Source organism: Falco rusticolus, chromosome Z (genome assembly GCF_015220075.1).
Source record: "Falco rusticolus isolate bFalRus1 chromosome Z, bFalRus1.pri, whole genome shotgun sequence".
NCBI lineage: Eukaryota > Metazoa > Chordata > Aves > Falconiformes > Falconidae > Falco > Falco rusticolus.
The window spans coordinates 27,846,124-27,863,244 of record NC_051210.1 but is presented as its reverse complement, the minus strand read 5'-3'; positions in this window follow the sequence as shown (position 1 = coordinate 27,863,244).

Genomic DNA, 17,121 nt, shown 5'->3' with positions numbered 1-17,121 from the left:
CCAGTGTATTCTCCATTTCACTACCTGAAATTGCCATTTCTGTAGGAGGTTTTTGCATGAGAAGAACACTCCAACATTTGTAAACTTTCAAACATTTTTCAGATATTGACACCAATACACACATGAAATACAGAATAGTACTGTACTGTATGTCAATATTCTGTGATATTCAATATTTTTGCGATAAAGTAACTGGAATCTTTAACCATACCAAATGAGAATGAAACTATATTGCTTGGAAATTCTGAGAAATAGGCTTATTTACTGTTCTCATGGCCACTAAAACTTCAAGAGGTAATGAATGGAAGGTTCTAAAAGGACAACGTACTGGTTTAGCTGTAGAATATTTACAGAAAAGGAAGCAAGAAAAATCCTTCATAAAAGTCAACTATGACCTAAATAAACTACATTGAGTGATAAAGTATTATTCTTTTTATGCTCATTTTGTGATGACGGTTAATGAAGCTGTCAATAATGCCTGTGCTTTTGCAATGAAGATATCTGCCTGCTAAGAATCAGATGGAGATCTGAGAAAAGTGGTGTTTGGGTGTTTGGCTATTCACTCAGTTAGAGCCAATAATCTCCCAGTCATAAAACACAGTTTACCTTTACAGCCTAAGAAGCACAAACACATATTTTACACACCTTTAGTAGTAAAGTAAATAAAACAAACAGAACAGACTACACCTGAGCATAACTCTGAATCATTTGAAATTGTTTGTTTGACTCAATCTTAATGCATTCATGCAGAGCTAAGAAAGTTCACCTGTTGACATCTAATCTCCATTATGACATCATCCTGTTTAGCCCTTCTTCTTTGATCTTCTTCCATAAACACTTATTACCTACACTGTTACTATAGCAAATCATCTGCCTGGTTTCCAGGGTTACATTTATAATAAAGGTGAGTTTGCACTGCCATTGTTTTAATGAATGCTTTTCCCATTGAAATTCTTTATTTCCACATTATTCAATTAAGCATTTAAGTAATTTAGTCATTAAACCAAAGCCACATGCAGAAAATTTTCACTCACTTGAAAAATACAAGTGAGTACAATAAAAGAAGGATATAAAGCTCCAGGTAAAATCCTAACAGAGGCAGCGTAACAGCAGCAGCCCTTCACACTCACTGACTTCCATCCTGGAGCCTATACAAGAAAGCAGAATCTGACCTGCCAATGGTAAAAAACAAGTACAACAACAGTACAGAAACAACCATGTACAGGAAACAGCGACCCTTCTTAATTTCATACATAAGTTAGTTAAAATAATATAAAGGCATCTTAATGAAATATTTGATACAGGTTTTCACAAATTTGTGCTATGGTCTTACTTATGCCTAAGCCCTATGGCTTATATGAACAACAAACACCTGCCTACGTCAGGTAAAACCATGCAACAATTTTAAATACCTATCTTTTTTATATGAAGAGCACCCAAGTATATTATTAGAATTATCATGATATTAGTTGTGCTCCCACCACAAGGCTCTGATAAGGAACATCAACTAGGAAACGGATTTCAATATCAGGCTATGTGCATTTTGCTTTTGATGGCTGTTAAATATGTCTGAAAACACATTTTCACCATCCTGCTTGGAACACAGTGTCCTGTCTCCTGTGAATTCCTTAACAAAATTTCTGTTGATTTTCATTAACCTAGACTTTCACTCCCAGTATTTCATTATTCCCAGAAACAACTGGTTGTATCATCAAACTTTATTTCACACTGGAAAGCCAAAATTTTTCCAGAAGAAAGATTTATCAACAGAAGAGACAGATGGCCCTGTCTAAGGAAAAGAGTGATAATAGGATGCCAAGTCATCACTTGTGAAGAGGTCTTTGATAGTCACTGGAGCACAGCAATACTTGAGCACACAAAGAGAACTTTTTTTCCTGTCTTAGGATGCATCAGTGGTGGAACACTAAAGAAATTGTAGTCTTGGTCACAGTAAAGAAACTGATCCTGAGAAACAAAAGCATACGTTCTGCTGCACTACTGCCCAGCAAAACTAAAATAACTCCCAAAGCGCTTTGAAAAAAAAATTACGTATTTGAGGCTTGAAAAAAATAAGTGTGTTCATCTCTCTGAGAAGTGCTGCCACAGAAAGCTTGATGAATGATTTGTGCAAGACTGAATTTCAAAAGGAGGGGACCTGAGTGGTCACAGACTGCACTCCTCATGCTGCTCTGCACTGGACCCTTTCCTTGCAGGGGTCTTTCAGACTCCTTCTGTCCAGACTGTTGTGAAGGGAATGCTGCAGAAGATGAAGCAACACTTAGAACAAAAATAAACTTTGAGTAAAACAAAGAGTTAACAGGAATAACCAGTTCTTCCTTCTTTTCTTCCAGGGAAATGATGAGCATAACAGCAGATGACTGGATAATTAAATAAATAAAAGCAGCCAGGAAAACCTAGCCAGATCTAAAAAATTCCATTAATTTCACAAGTAGGTAATACCGTAACAGTTGAATAAAAATACATTAACAGTACTGGTTTTTTTACCATGTAAATCTCATATCTGACTTCCTGTGGCACCTGCAAAAAACTCACAAAAAAACAGCCAGCTGAAACAAGATCATTGAGACTGAACTCCTTACTGAACTTACAGTAAGGAGTAAGATGCAGTCAAAGTACTTCCCCATCCATAATGCCAGCTGTATATAATTAAGGTTCCCAGCACTAACAATGGTAACACTACTTATTGCCTTGACTTTCTCAACAAGATACATAGTATATACATTTGGGCTTGGTTTAATTATATGCTTCCTATGAAACCTTGAGAAGTTTCATGTCTCCCCATTATTTCATTTCTTTTCTGAAAAAAATGGGAAAAGTGTTTCTCAAACCTCTTAGCAATGCTATGGATACATATTTATGTTTTCATTAAGATACTGTGGGGAAGAGTAAGCAAACAAAAAAAAGTGTCCCATGAGCTTTTCCAGAGTTAGTGTTTAGAATACTTTGAATTTTGTATTTTTTTCAAATCATGAAATTTTTCTCCTGCACAACTTCTAGAAACATTAAAAATGTCAAATAAAAATAAGAAAGCATGTAAGCGTTAGGAATACTAAGTATTGTAATTCCTGTGTTTCGTATGTCCTGAATACTGGCAGATGGTTTGAACTTTAATTGCTAACTTTAGGAGATAAGTAAAATGTAAATCTCTTTTTCTTCTCATAGCAGAAATTAAATGTGTTTCATTGGCAGCAAGGCTCCCAAAGTCAATTGCATGTCCTAGATATTTTTTTTTAGGTATCTATTTATCTACAATGGATTGTTAAATTTCCAGAAGATAAAAGAAAATAATTCATACAGGTTTTTTATATGTTTATTTTTAAATTCTAGATGGGTTACTTCTAAATGATGACCAGGCTACTATATACTCTGCACCCATCAAACTCCACAGAACATTAATGATGTGTTCTGACTAATTAAAAAGAAACACCAAACCAAACAAACAGAAGGCTTTCATTTTTTTTTACACAGCTGCCTTCAATTCATAATAAACTGATATACACAGCTAACCACACCAGCAGCTACTTAACAAAACAACATTATTTTTCATATATATAGTACTATATATAGATATATAGTATTTATTCAAACAGATCAAAGTAATAACATCATTGCAACTTTCCCTAGAATTTCAGTAGGCTTATTTAAAGTGCTGTAGTCTGGAAGGAGAAAATATTATCTGCTAAGCACCACATGTACTTTATATGGCATTAAACTAAACAATTAGGTTTGGTCACTCAGGTTTTCTATATTTAAGAAGTTTCATTCATTTTTTAATGGGATAAAGTAAACACATTTACTTAAAACCTTTAATCTCATCCCTGAGCTAGTTAAAACTAATTAAGAATTGGACATAAATTTTATTCTACAGCATTATTAAGGATTTCTCTCCTAAAATCCATTCCCCTATTTGTCCCTGACACAGAGTGGTTCTAATCACTAAGTGCAGATGCTTTTGATGATTGCAAACTGCTCTGAATTTCAATAGAATAAGTAATTGTTACTGTCAGCAGAAAACATTTCATTATATTCTGTAGGACAGACTACGTTTCCAACCACAATTTGGTGAATCTGGAGTCACACACTGAATTAGAGAGTTGCACCACATTTATATTTGTAATGTAAAAATAATTCTTAGTTCATATTTTTTCTTAAACTTTTAATTACATTTTGGGAAGCTTATTAAATTGATGACTCTTTGAGTCTAACTACCTATATTTTTAGCATTGAATACACTTAACTGTAGTGTTTCCCCTCATTTATGGTTATGGTTTGTCACAGCACTTTCAATCTGTAGTTGCATATAATCATTATTGCCTGTTTCATTTCACTATACCTAGACAGTCCATTAAACTGGCATTATTAGTTGCTCTGCTGATGCTATGCAGTACAGTGATTTGCACGCTATCTTTTATAAAGAGAAGGAATAGCCTGGCACTCAGTTCAGGTGATAGCTTTTCTTAGAGTTCATGAAAGCTCTATGGACTCCTACTCAGGAGAGGAGACAAACATCGTCTGTAAAAATCTGTTGGGGTGGCTGAAGAGTTCTTTCAACTTTGGGTCGATAAGAGGAAAAAAAAGTCTTTAAAATAGGTCAGATACTTATCCCTGTTGCTACTTTCAGATCTCGTACAATAATAACAATAATACATGTTATTACAGAAAAGGCATTTGAGGTGAAATTAACACTTGTTATCTAATAAGAACATCATATTAGTAGCCTAGCTCAAGTTTTTCTTAATCAGTCTCAGCAATCTGAGATCTAGTATCACATTGGAACAAATTCACTGTTATATTTAATGCAACTTATTTTTTGCTGATATGGCTATAAAGCTCCTCAAAGATTTCTCAGGAAAAAGAAAAAACATGTTAACTTAACATCATCATTAATATAATGCTAGTGGGATACCATTTGCCACTATATTCAGGCGTGGTAAATTATTAACAGATACACACATCCTGTGTTAATGTTGTCAGCAACCAATAACTAATGAAACCGTTGCTTTTGTTGACAGAGGATTTCCTGCATTAGAAAGATTTATGGGAAGATGCTGAAGCAGTGTTAGTCTAGCTATTAGATCATTTTCTCACCTCATACTATATGTACAGAATTGCCAAGTTCTCCATAATTTTATACAGATGTTTTTTTTACACCAGTTTTACACATTACTTTCTCAATCATTAGTGAGCAGGACCAGCTCTAGAAAATCTTTACTTCCATTGCTAGCATAAATCTGTACTTAATATAACCAAGAGAAATGGTTGTTAGGTATTCTAATGCACATTTTTGGCAATGAATTCCAGTATAAAGAAAAACAGGCTGTGTCTCTCCCAAGCACCAAACCCTGTACAAACACACTGAGTCATGTGTACATTGAGTACACACTCACTCATGATCATATACCATATTTGCAAAGGCAGACATCTCCCAGCATAGAGAAGAACCACATAAATCCTTCCTGAGGAACCCCTAAACTATAGTTCCCCTCACCTTTTAACCTGCCCCTAGCAGTATGTTTTTTCCACGTTCTCACTACTTGTACCTACTGAGGATGAAGAGGAATTTTTATCAGGGCCCATTGAACTAACCTACTCTTTGCTGTATCTGACCAAATTTTGTCAGTCTACCCCCTTACACAGATATCCGGGAGGAATAATCTTAGTTCCCTCAACAACCAGATAAATGGAGTACAGGCTTCTGTGCCAAGCACTACATATACACAGCCAAAATACAAACAGGTTGAAGATCAAAAACTGGGTGGCTTAGAAGTGTCTGTTGCAGATGATCAGCTACTAAATCTAAAAGATCCAGCACAAGCAATGAAGGCAACAGCTACTTCCTTTGGGAGCAGCAATCTGACACGGAGCACTGAAAATATAGAAGTAGTTAGCAAGTCAGGTACAGCTAGCCATTACGAAAATGAAAATCCTCCTGTATTTTTGAGAAAAATGGATGTTAAATTACAACATGTTGGGCCCCGGTGTCATGGAGCAATGAAGGCCAGCTGCTCTGCAAGGGATGGAGAGCCAGGAGCCAGTCATGGTGACAACATAGACAGGCACAGGGGCTTGGCCCTGGCTGCAGCTTCCCTGCAGTGGTGCCTTGGAACGTTTCTCCAAGGCCACAAGTGGGAAGGGGCAGCCCTCAGGTGCACTGTAACTGCCATATAGCCCTGAGCACAGCAGTTAAACCTCCAGGAGAGGGGATTCTCTCAGGGCCCCTGACAATTTCTGTGAAACAAGCTAAGGCAGGGGTCCTCAGACTACGGCCCGCGGGCTGGATACGGCCCCCCAGTGTCCTCAATCCGGCCCCCGGTATTTACAGACACCCCCCGCTCCCACCACCGGGGGTTGGGGGGGAAACCAAGCAGCAGCAGATGGCTGCCTGCCACTGCATCTGTGCCGGCCCCTGGTTAAAAAATGTGAGGACCCTGAGCTAGGGGATAGCTCCAACACTAGTTTGATGTCAATGACACTAACAGGGTGCACAGAACAAAGGAGGAGTCAGAAGTGCTTGCAGGCTCAGGACTTGCTCCTACAGGTTACAATTATCAGCTGATGTTTTTGTTAATAACCACTGTGCTACCTTCTGCCTCTCACAAATGAGTTGGTGGGTACACAGCTGTTTTTAGAATAGGTAAAAAAAATCTTCAAAAAGCTTGAAAATCTTGTCCACAGAAGTGCAGAAAAGGGACTATTTAGGCCTCTTCCTAGCATGGACTGACTAGGAAAAACTTGGCTGTGTTTCTCCAAATCACTTAAATCATGGTTTTCAGATGTGAGAATAAATAGTCTTTCATTATTTTAATATAAATTTCCACCTATTAATTTCCAGATGTCATCATCCTCTACAATATTGCGGTAAGGTTGTTGAGAGTAATATTTGTTCAACATATATATATTTATATGCAAAAAACACAGAGAAAGCTTTCAATATTTTTACGTATATATCCAGCTAAAACAGGTTCGTACTTTGCCCAGTGATTCTTTCCTTTTTCCATAGTTCGAAGCTATATAAATAGTATCACAACTTGATTCACTGGTTGTTATTACTGAATAGGTATCCTGAGTGGTTAAAATGTGCAAATATATGCAAAATGTATGGCATTTTTAGCTTGTATATTGCCTTTGCAACCTTTTAACTTTTAGAAGCAGTTGCTTCAGTATTGGTAGGTCATCTTATAAATTTTGCCTTCAGTGTGACCTTTGAGCAGCCTCTCTCCTGTAATGGGCTGAAATGTGTATTTATGCAAATCACCATAAAAAAAACCATAGCTGATGAAGGAGGGTTGGAAGTCTAAATGAAGAGTAGCTGAAGCACTGAAATCTGTCTGAATTTCTAGATCTAGGTTAGTATCCAATGTCCTATGAAACGGTGGTAAATGCCACTATTTCCAACTGCTTTAGTGTTTAATGCATCTAGGAAAGTACAATGTGACTAAGATTTACGATCAACTCTCAATATACTTCAGGAAGCACAGCTGCTCCTTCCCTAGTCATGCAAGACTGAAGACTGAGGAATCAGACTGAGATTCCAAGGCTTTGAAAGGCATGTCTGCATTGAGAAATAAGCTGCACTTATATCCTAGCTGGGAGGCTGTTATATGTTGAGAGGTTATTGACCACAGAGTAGTTAACTTTAATAGTCACGGGCAAGTGCTGGACTGTGCTACACTGCACTATGCTGCATGTATAGCTTCTCCTTCACAGCTGCATTGTGCTATGGATATCCCTTGGCCATAGGATGAAACTAGCTAGGTAATCATAGTGGAGGACTTTGTGGGCAGTTCTCACTTGGCACCACCTACACATCCTTGTCTTTATCCTAGAGTAAAACAGCATGACCTCATGTGAACATCCTTTTTCCTAAGAGAAAAGATTAATTGCATTGTTTTCTTCTGATAAAATCCTGCAAGAGCTCTAAATACCATAATGCCAAAGAACGCCTCCATGGAAAGGTTCTGTACAGTATGCCATGCCCTGTCTGGAAGTCTATCTGATGCTGCAGAACTCAGGGTTTCCAGTATCTGAAAGAACATAAGATTATTCTCCTTTTCCTTCTAGTGTTAGTTTCAATACAGGGTATTATAAAACAATGGTTTATGGAGTTAGAGTACTTTTCCTGCTAGAATCAAGAAACAAACACTTCCCACAGTACAATACAGGATTGTGGTACGGAGATCCACAGTACTAGCCCAATCCATTATCAACAGGGCTCAGGCCTGTAAAAGTATTTCAGCTCAAACTGAAAAGCTGGGAGGGCTTTTCCTGAGAGGTGACTTGTTAGGTTTGATATAACGGGTACAAATATGCATGATCTTGGTTATGTATTATTCCAAAAACAATATGAATGTTACTACACTGCACTCAATACTCATCCTTCCAAGAAGGAGCCCTGCAGAGCAACTGCAGGTGTCTTTGCACAAGCTCTGCAGATTTGTTCTACTGTGTCTAATGCAGCATGTGGTGCAAAGCCTAAGCAAAGTCAAGTACTGAAAGTCTTTTAAAGAACTTGGTTTTTTTAATTAAAAGAAATATTTTTTTTAATTAAAAGAAACAAAATGCAAGCAGAGCCATAGCAGCTAGAAAGTTATGTTCACCATCTTGTAGGGCTTTGTGGTGTCCTGCTAGCTGATAACATTTGGTATCTATTTCTCTTGGACCAATTCCTAACATCTTACCTTGACCTCTGAAATCAAATTATTGTCACTTTGTGTTATAACCAAAAGAAGTCAAGAACACAACACACAGATTCTTGGTGCCATAATTTTTGCTGTGAAGTTGTTGTTCCCGTAAGTACTATTATTTGCTTGTGCTGTTATGGCAGTCACTTCCTAATATAATTCCAGGCTGCCATACATAATGTAGAGTGCATGCCTTGAGATTTCCATGTTCAGTTCACTAACAATTCACCACTCAGAACCTAACAAATAATAAAAAGAATATTTATGTTTTATGCATATGTCACTACTGTCAGGTACCTCCGCATTATTCTTGAAGTGCTAAAACAATGGGGGGGGCATTTGGTTTGTGAATTAGAAAGCAGCATGATGTAGTTAAAACTCTTGGCAAAAGGAGGACACACAAAGCAAAAGCAATTTGTTCACCTGTTTTATTTTCTGTGTAACTGATTCTCATAAAACACATATGTATCACAATGACATAATAAATTAGTGTTGGGTCCAATGCTACATCAAGAATGACTGACTGTTATTGTGAAAGATTTACTGAAGATGATTTCATCTAGAAATAGTAGCTGCTGCTGTCAAATGCTTCTTGTTCTGGCCTGAGAAAAGAGTTAGAAAGCCCAGAGCTCATGTTGTAGAGGCTAAGTGAAATCCAAAGTTTTTTTAAAAACTCACCTGAAGCTAGTGTCTACTAAGTTTCTCTTTCACAGTCCTCAGTAAAAGCAGGTTAGGTTTAAATAATGTGAAGATGGCAGCAATTAGGAACCAATGGCCAGACTGCCTTAAAAGCTGTTGTAGTCAGTTATTTCTTCTGGTAAGCAGTCTGAAGGAAGCGGCACAAAGGGAATTCCAAAATTAACATGCTGCTTTGTCTGGCTGGATACCCCCAAGCAGAATAGCTGGCAAGATGTCTGTCTTACTGCTCACTACCTCACTGGCTGGCTAACCTGCTAGAAAAGATGCTGCACTACTGACATTCAGAATGTTTATTCACTTAATGATGTGTTGTTTACACAACACACAGATAGATTTAGGTAAGTGCCCAGTTAGTTTAGCTAACATTAGTACCACAAATTACTAACTGCTATTCCACAAATTATTCTAAATAAAAGTAGGTTTCAGACTCAGGTACACTTGCTTTTTTGATAAAAGAAAATATCTCACAAATTTCAACTGCTTTGACAGGAACACTTCTTGTAAAACCTTGAAATTTCTCCTTTTAAAGAATGATCCATGTGAGAAAGAAGTGTTTTTTTCTTAATCGGAAAAAAAGGTTTTGACAAAATTCCAATCCTTGAAAGATTTTGCTTACCTTCAGTTCGAGTGGAGAGGAAAAAAATGTCACATTTTATCACATATGATATTGTGATTGGTTTTACAATATGGGATAGGCATTTTCTTTCAAAATCTTCCAAAAGGTACGTACGCCTGTAAGTGGGAGATGATTTTGTCCTAAAATCATAACCAGGAAAACCCTCCAAACCAAATGACAGCCTAGAAAGCCGACACTGGTTTGTTGCAGCGCTGGGTGCAGGGGGGATCTTTCCTCCTAACTTGCCCGCCGAGTTACTCGAGGGCACACATTACACACAGCAGAGTGCTTGCACATTCACAGTACGTGAAATATTCGTTCTCATTCACACCCAAGGTTGGTTGCAAGTTTCTCGCTTCTAATGCAAACTGGTGCGCAGCCTCAGACAGCGCTGCTGAAGGTTTTTCCCAACTACGCAGGCTCCCCAAGGGGGGGTTGCCCTCTCTCAGGAGGGGGAGCTATCAGAGTTGGAGGTTGTGATCTCCCACTACCACAACCACCTTTGTCCTACTTTCAACTAATTTCCTGTGGATGGCAACACCTTATCAGCTTGTCTCCTCCTGCGGCCAGAACTTTCTCAGTTGTAGGCTTCTTCCTGCATGACTCAGATAGCAGCGTTCTTATCATGATCGGCTCTCCATTTGCCAAGGTTGATTCCATTGGTCAGAAGTCCTTTCATTCGTCAGTTTTCGTGACTGGAGAGGGTGGGTACTTGGGAGGGTGGGTCATTTAAGGACTTGAGAGGGTGGGTCAGCTTGACTTAAACTTTGTGCACATTCTTATTTAACTAAATCAGAGTTTGGTAATTCAGGAGTTTAGGGAACAATAGGACCTTTCCCAAGTAAATATAGTTACAGCCAAATTCACTTGTACTTAACAATTAGAAGAAACAAAAGTGCTAGGCAAGTCGGTTTACCTTTTCAAAATAGTAAATAAAAGAAGGCATGTTCTTCAAAAACATGGAGATAGAGCAGCTTTCTGGATCTAGAGTTTGAAATAGTTTTTTAGCATGACAGAAAAGGCAGGTAAAAGATTGCAGCCATCACATCTGACAGAGATCCTCTCAGATGAGATAGATGAACCTGTTGAATATCTGCTAGTTAGCAGCACTTCTTATCCAACACGCACATTATAAAGCATCTTTCTCTACAAAGAAATTGGATGGACTACTTGTATTAACTTTTTTTTTTTTTTAATGCGTAATTTTGTGTATGCATGCACTTTTTCCTAATAAATTTAAAATGTGTGTTATAAACAAAAAAACCCAGTGAAATATAAAAAATCATCAAAAAAATCACACAAAAGTGGTGATAAGAGCAGATAGGAAAATATAATTTTCAGAATTGTAAACCATGCTTCTCAATGATAACTACTGGAACCTTCTTGTATTTGCTATTGTTGATTTTTTTAATAATGGTTTTCCTCTGGAATTTAAGATCAAAACAGTTCATTTAGTCTCTTTCTTGAGAAGGAAAAGAGAAAAAGAGATGTCTTGTAAATACAACTAAGTGTTCAGAATGCTTTTGTTAACATCTTCAAAAATAAAAATATTTCTACCAATGTGATGAACCTCGGTTATTCCAGATATAGCAAAACTTCACTTGGGGTAGAATAAATTTCTGTATGTTTTATTGAAATTCTTCACCTTTGACTCTGTTTCCTGCTTTTCTGTCTTTTTTCTCGTTGCTAATTCAAAATAGGAAAAAATTGAGATAGAGAACAGGTTTTGCCCCAGTCTTTGTTTTGAGCTAAATACATGGGGTTAAATAAATTAATATGGAGATTGGATGATTCAATGGTAACGTGTCAGTCTAAATAACAGGAAGCTCAGATAAGGCAGTACCCAAAAAATTAAATTTTTGTTCAAATTAATTATTGCATTAAAACTTATATGTTAATCACAGGGCAGAGACAAATAAGTTCAAATGGAATCTTTCCCCGTAATTTTATTTCGATTTAAACAAAATAAACCTATATGTTACCTAATTTAATTTTAGTTTTTTCCCCTCTGAAGTCAAGTTATTTTGTATTTATCATTATTCAATTCCTTTTCATGGATTTCCAAGTCTTCCACTGCCTCAAAATCGGTTTGAATTCTAATCTTGTTCCTCTAACCACTTGCAAACGTTGTAGCCTGGCTGTTATCCACCAAGAAATTACAAGTGTACTCCCTATCCAGTTATTCAACCACTGCTGAACACACTAGCATGGAACAGTACCTTGAAACCTCTTTTGGCATGTCCTTCCAAAAAGGCATTACCAGCCTGCTGGACAGAAAGCCACCAGTGGCGACACACTATGTATAGTTTTTGACCTTTTTGAGCTATGCACTCACGCTATCGTCATTTCAGCTCTATATTTGTTTTTTTAGACTTGCATGGGAGAATGTGAAAATCAGATAAAGTTTACTGAATCTTATGACAGCTTCCCCACTGATCACAAGTTCCAACATCCCGTCAAATAAAAAGTCAAATCTAACTTTCATATTAAAAGAATGAGCATGACCTTCCTATCTTCTCATTTACATACATACAGTTTAACAGTTTATATCTTTTTGCAGTTAACATTAGGCTCACTTTTCTGTTATTACACACATCTCCATTCCTCTTTTAAAGATCTGTTCTGTGCTTTCTCTCTGGTTTCTAGGAATCACTCACCCTCCCTGAAATCTCAGAAACAACAGCTCATGGTTTCATAAAATTCTTTAAGTACTTAAGGTTACTTTCCATCCATCCTGTTCAAGTTAACATGTTTATCTAACTTAAAGCTTGTTCAGTGTGTTGCCTTACTCTGGCCAACATCTTCAACTCCTTTGTGATTTAAAATTAACTGTGTTAAGAGCCCAGTCAAGATGAAACATCCCCCTCCTACCTCCATACTAAAAAGCCTCTTATTTATAAGCTTTGTTAAGTTTTGAGCCATTCTTGCTTTTGTATATTTATTTCTAATATTTATAAGAGATTTTGGCTTTTCTATGACCCCTTGCTGGTTACATTTTTCATTTTTCTGATTCTCTCTGCCCATGCTTGTGCTATTCTTTTGTATTCAGTCCTGGCCCTGGCACAAAATACGGATTTCTTGGCATCCTTGTTACCCTCCTTTCTTCCAAGTTTACACAATCCAGCAGGTCTTTGCTGTATATATGTAATTATTTATTGCTGAATTAGGGATATTTTCTATTGCATCCTTATCGTCTGCTGTTATAGGGGTCTGACAGATACGTTGCAGCAGGTTTAGTTGTGCAAGCTTAAGATCTCACCATCTGTAAAATGCCCTGCAACCTGTGACAGGATGAAATGAAATGGTGTGCACTTCCACAATCATCATTTACCATCTCTTTTCAAACTACTAGTAAAACTGGTTAAAGCTGACACCTAAACATGTCCCACTTCTCTCATTTGTGGTTTGTGGGCTGTAGAGAAAAATCAGAGTTGACAACTGAGAATGCCAAACTTTTTCAGTTTGCCTCTCAGAGCCTTTAAAATCTATTTAGCTTCTCTACAGGTTTCTATTCCCATTGGAATTTCTTTGCAGCATCTCAATGCCTACTTTAGCTGATTTTTTTATATTTTTTTTTGCAGGTTCTATTTTGTTTCTCATTTCTGCATCTGTCACAGTCTTCATTTTATGAAGATCCACCTGAACTATCTCTATCTTTTGATGCTTGTGCCATTCCACCCAAAAGACAAAGTAAACTGCATTCCTTTATGGAATTCCTTCACATTCTGACACAAGTTTGCCCCATATTCCAGGAAATTACTAGACAGCATGCCTTTTATCCTGTTCTTTCCAAAATACATACTTCAGCTTAAATTCCACATTATCAGGTCATACATTCTAAAAGCTACGTTAATTCTTAAAAAATTAAAACAAAACAAAACTTATCCATCTCCTCCCAAGTAGATTAAATTGTCATAATTTCAGCTTCTTTGCTTCTATGGTTTTGTTGGGTTGGTTTTTTTCTTTATCCAGGCACATTTAAAAGCCTTGATTTTCATCTCTGATGGGTGTTCAGGCAAATCTGTAATTTGCTGATGCATAAGATAATATTTCCTCACCTATTTCTCACTCTTCACATCTTCCCTGAAAATAATGTGCACTGCTATTTCCTCAGAAAATGCTCACAGTGATTAGTGTTATAGAAGAACCTGAGCAGACTAAAGTGAATTGCAAGCTTCTAATCTTTATCTGTCACAGAGTGATTACTTATCTATACAGCCCAAAGGTGATTTGCCCATCCAAAGCAATATATTTTCACTGAATTACAGCATATGCATAGAGGTTACCCAATCTAAGCACAGAGTTAGACCCACTGAAGCAACTTGCGTGTTTTCTCATAGAACAGAATCCTACAACCCCATTTATCTCAGGCCCCAGCTAAATCAAAATTCAATATCATAATTACAGATCCTATCCATAAACATATCATCCATACATAACTTACTGATCCTTGGGAAAACTGGGGTCTTACTATGCTGTAAGCACCCTTGCCTTTTCAATTTTTTTCACATTCCATTAACGCAGGATCCATTTCTTTCATCCTTACTCATGCTGAATAATACTTCTCCATGGAAATAAGCCTACTGCTATACTACTCAGTGTCAGGGAAGAAAATTAGACTCATATAGCACAGTGTGGACCTCCAAAACATTTTAATTCTTTAAGTGGAATTGCTGATTTTCAGTCTCATAAAGGTTCTATCTTATCAAGAAATGTCTGATGTTTCTGAACATCACAAATAAAGGCATTTTAACAAAAATGTGATAATGGGTTGTACAAATATCAATTCTGTCTCAGAATGAAATTAATTCTTAGCTTTGCTTTGTTCAGCTTCATGTTTACCAAGAAGCAGGCAAGCATTCACTGTGGAAATGTGCTCAGTAAAATCACCCATCCAAAAAAATGTTTTTTCCACTACCAAAGAGACATTTCTTCTTATACCAGGAAGGTAATAAATAAAATGCATAATATGAGTAAGGAGGACAGAAGCATCTCTTCCAATTCAGTTGTTGTTTACAGTTTAAACTCTGCCACACTCATTATATGGGATTTGATAAAGATTATAATGGCAATTAATTTTATTCCTTCCATTCTAACAACGTATAAAGCTGAAGAACACCCCTATTTTGACCATTACTGAAAAAGCAACTGCAGTTGTTTCAGATGCCAGTTAACACCAATTATAATACCATTTTGCTGATTCTGAGTTACATATTTACATATAATATTTTAACTATCAAAGAATTTTTCATTTTCTAATTTAAGAAAAAAACGCATCCAGAACTCTTCTCCTTTTACATTACAACAGTTTTACCCATCAGAACTTTGGAGTTACTGTCAATTTACATTAAAAGGCAATGAAGACAGAAAGAAAACTTCATCCCATTCGTCTGACATTTGCTCTGAATTTCAGTGAGAATTTCAGAACCCCAACAGAGGATTAAAAATCTCTAAACCATGTCTATTACACGAAGTGTTTATTTTTATACAGTACCTCCAGTAAAATGAAGATTCCTAAATGCCATGTTGTCAGCCAAAAGTTGCTTACCAATACAAAGGTGAAAGAAAAGAGGAAACTATTCACAACATGGGAGAGGTGCTTTTCAGTAAGTTAAGATTGTGTTTTAAGTGTTTTCTCTTTTTGTTTTATTTTTAATTTGGTTTATTTCATGCAAATAAGTCTCATTCTTCTTGGAAAAGCAGAGCAGTGCCTTCTGGTTTTTCCTTCTCAGCATCTCATTTATTTTTCCCCACTGATGAAAACAGAAATTAGAAAAATTACTTAAAACCTGATACCAAGATAGGGTAATACAATTAAAAAATATTTATGAGTTTCACCTAGAAAAGAAAAGAAAGTAGTGCCAGGAAAATTAATGAAAGGCATCAGTAGCTTCACAACTTACATTTAATTACTGCCCTTCTAGAAAGTGATACCGCATGCTGCGGTTTCCAATACAAGCTCTGTTAATTCCATGAAAATTAGCTATCAATCTCATTAGAGGATCATCACTAGTTTTTACAATTATCATTTGCCTTATACCATTAAGCCAATTAAAACTATCTGTAGAGCCGGGGGAAGGAATTGATTTGGAAAGACAAAACTAAACTGAATGAAAATTATAAACACCTGAAGCACATTTTAGTCGTAAAATAAAAATTTAAAATATTACCTTTTCATAGAAAGAGCACAAACAAATAAAGTATTGATACTCAGTTTTCATACAGAATTAAAATTATGGAAGTGGCTGAAAGCATAAATTCCAGTCAGCTCCAAAGATGAAGGGAAAATTCTGCAATAACAAAGTCCATTATATTCAGCTATTCTTTTCAACAGCATAGCCATGTAAAACCATGGAACTGTACCATTTGTTTTCCCCAATATAGTGGTGGCAATTACACTATTACAAGTAAATAAGGAAACTGCTTTTTTCACATCTACCATGATATTGACAAAGCAACAAAATACAATTGGCAGCTGAAGTTGTGCAACTGTGTTTTTATGTTCACACCAGCATGAAAAAGCACAGGAACTTAACAAGAAAATTCTATAAACATTGATGATGTTTAAGATTATCAAGCCTGATCCTGCATTTTTTGTGTTTTGTTTTCAAGAGTGATGGGAAAGCAGACAGGTTCCTTAAGTGCAATCAGTCAGGCTGTGGGGAGGTGGGCGAAATTGCTTTGCATTAAAATTGTTCCCATGTAGGAATGTTGAGCACAAAAAAAGTCAGCTGAATACAGCACTTTTTTTTTTTTTTTTTTCACCTAGCTGTGCTGGCTGAAGTTCATCCCACTCTAGTACAATTCTTGGGATCATGGCAGCAGTAAACGTTGATTTTCCCTCTAAAAACAACACTACTTATCCATTCCTTATAAATTTGGGGCACACTCTGGATCACCCCTGCACCATTTCTCAGCCTGCAGTCACACACACATCATGGATTCCAAACAAAACAGCTAGTGAAAATGCAGTAGATATGTTAAAATGCATCAGTACATGCTCAAACTGTGCTATTTCTCCACAGCAGAGTCCCACCTGTCCATGCGGAACCTGAAATTCCCAAATCTAGTTTCTGAATATTCCCTTCTCATTAACTATTTTTA